This window comes from Malus sylvestris, chromosome 12 (assembly GCF_916048215.2).
Source record: "Malus sylvestris chromosome 12, drMalSylv7.2, whole genome shotgun sequence".
NCBI lineage: Eukaryota > Viridiplantae > Streptophyta > Magnoliopsida > Rosales > Rosaceae > Malus > Malus sylvestris.
The window spans coordinates 3,077,911-3,080,677 of NC_062271.1; the positions used below are offsets into that span (position 1 = coordinate 3,077,911).

Consider the following 2,767-nt stretch of genomic DNA (forward strand, 5'->3'; position numbering starts at 1 on the left):
GTACCTTTCTCAATGGCTAAATCGTCATGGTTTGGCCGAAAAAATGGCCTAAAAGGTCACAGCCAGACTTGGGTTTCAATCCCGACGATTCGAAAGGAAGTTCGAGGTGAGGTTGGGTGTTCTAGGCTCATAAGGACGAGATGAAGCTTGTGGTGCTCTTAGTTTGGGCGATGGTGGGAGTGTTGTCATTGTTGTTTGTGTGTTGCATTCCCAGAGAAATAAGGTTTTTGAGAGAGGAATGAGAGGGCTGAGATGTGAGGGAGAGTTTGAGAGAGAGTGTGTTAGATATTTTCAAAAAATTAGGGCTGGTTCGGGTCGGGATCCCGAATCAAAACCCAAAGCCCAAATCCCAAACCGACTCCTTTCGGGATGCAATTCTAAAACCCGAAACCGTACTAAAATTTCGGTGTTCCCGAATTTCGGGATTCCCAAAATTGTTTCGGGTTTTCGGTTCGGGATCGGGAATGACTGCAGTCCTAATTTAAAAGATCGAATCAATGCAGATCCCAAATCCCAAATTTGCAGACAAACCCTAAAAATTCAAAGAGTCAACAATACAAAGATCGAAGAAGCCCTCGATCAAAATTCAAAAGCAGAAAGCCAAATACAAAGATATCAAGCAGTAATTGAAATAAGGGGATTTTCATTAATTCTAAATCTCCAAATTGAAAGTTCAAAACCTTCTCAATTTTAGAATCCAAATCAAAATCAAGGTACAATAATTTCATGAATCTTGACACATTCATTATCATATCAGAGAAGCTTCGGTTTGGAGGTCGTTCGAGGTGGAACCATGGAAACCTGGATCTGGAATATGGAGGAGTAATAGAGGTGTGGTGGTCGATCGGACATGTTGAGTCAGCTCACAGAGGGAGGAGGAGGAGAGTAGAGTGTAGAGTGTAGAGACGATTTGAGAGATTCAAGAGAGTGTTGAGTTTGTTGACATAGCTTAGGAGGAGAGGAGAGAGTGCAGAGATATTTGAGAGGTTAGAGAAAGAGTGCAGGTCGTCTGAGTGAGAAAGGGAGTGCTGGCACGTTTGAGAGATTAGAGAGAGTGAGGTCTTTTACACAACGGTTGAGATTTAATCTCAACCGAATCCAACGGTTACAATTTATCCTAATATGTATAATATATAATAAATAAATGTATAATATGTATACAAATCGGTTCGGGATTACCGAACATTTGCCAACCAAGTCCCAATTCCCGTACCGAATCTATAGGATTTTTTCGGTATGGGTTACCGAACTTTTCGGGATTTTTTATTTCGGGATTTTTCGGTTTTGAATTCGGGAATTTTCGGTCGGGTTCGGGTAATTCGGGATTTTTTTCCAGCCTTACAAAAAATAAGAGGGGGACTCACAGGTACAAGGGGAAACATGTGGGCCCTAGTGGCTCACAAAATAAGGTTATCCGAAAAACTTCGACGTTTCGTAACGTAAAATCTTTGTTATAATTCCAAATTCAAATCCGTTCGCGCCCATGCGTTCGTGGCGATGAGTACAATAAGAATAAACTAAGAAAATTAGTAATATGCTTTTCGACAAGATGGTCAATGAAAGTCAACATTCAAGCCTCCAGGGTAATTTGGTAATTTCATATGTTCAATAATATAAAAATACGACAAATTTAGGATGGGGTATCACATGGTGATACATCTTTTTTCCCTTTTTCTATTTTTATTTTCGGTTTTTTTTTTGTGAGCATAGACAACATTATCCTCAACAGCACTGGTTCGACGCTCTTTTTTGTTAATCCAGACACTCCAGAGTTAAATTTGTATAAATCAGTGTAAGTCAATTCATTATCATAAAATATAAATCATAACACACGTAGAATTATTAAAAGAAAAACAACTATTTTTTTATATGCTTATTCTACTAATGTTGGATCAAAACTGTTGCAGGTTTTCTGGTTGGCCTCACCTTGTTAGAACACTTCCTCCTTCCAAATGGTGACGTTTGAAGAATTAGGATATTTGGATCCGGATCTATATAAGGTGCATATAATGCTTATATTTTATCATGTTAAATCAAAACCATCTTATTCACTTTTTACTTCTTTTACAGCAACTTTCTATTTAATGATCATCAACGATGTAAACATCTTTCTAAATATTTTACAGGATGACACATTTTTGTACAAGGCATCAATTAAGCGGTTTAACACAAGGTATGAATGGTGGTATGCTACTTGCCTTACATGTGCCAAACAAATGTATAATGAGTGGTCAATTGATTTGTCAAAAACATCCAAATCAAATCTCAACTCCTTGGTAATAATTCAAATACTGTATTTCAATTCTATTAATCAATCATTGTCTCACACTGTTCTTAGATTAAAATTTATACTTTATTTAGTTTTTACATATTTTTAATTAATAGTTCATCACTTTTTAGAACAACATTATCAAGGTTTAGCCAATGAATCATAAAATTTGTATAATGCAATAAAATCATCGCTTTTAATCATCTGACTGTAGGACGAGCTAAAAACTTAATTATATTTTCATACCATTGATATTAACATTAAGCTATAACATAGAAAACTATATAAAAATGCAGTTTTCAACTTATTAGACAATTTATGCTTTGTAATCAATGCTTTTTTTGTTTGAATGAAGGTACAAAGTGTTCTTGGTCCTTGAAGATGAAACAAATGAAATCAATGCTCTCATTATCGGCAAATCAGGTGAAAAGGTCTTTGGCACGCCCTGCAAAGATTTGGTTTTCAATCAAAGATCAGCAGATCAAAAGCAATTGCTAA

At 36.2% G+C, this 2,767-nt stretch overlaps 1 pseudogene; it reads left to right on the plus strand.

The window, feature by feature from the left end:
- Positions 1-1,952: 1,952 nt before the first annotated feature.
- On the plus strand, positions 1,953-2,767 carry LOC126593610 (uncharacterized; annotated as a pseudogene).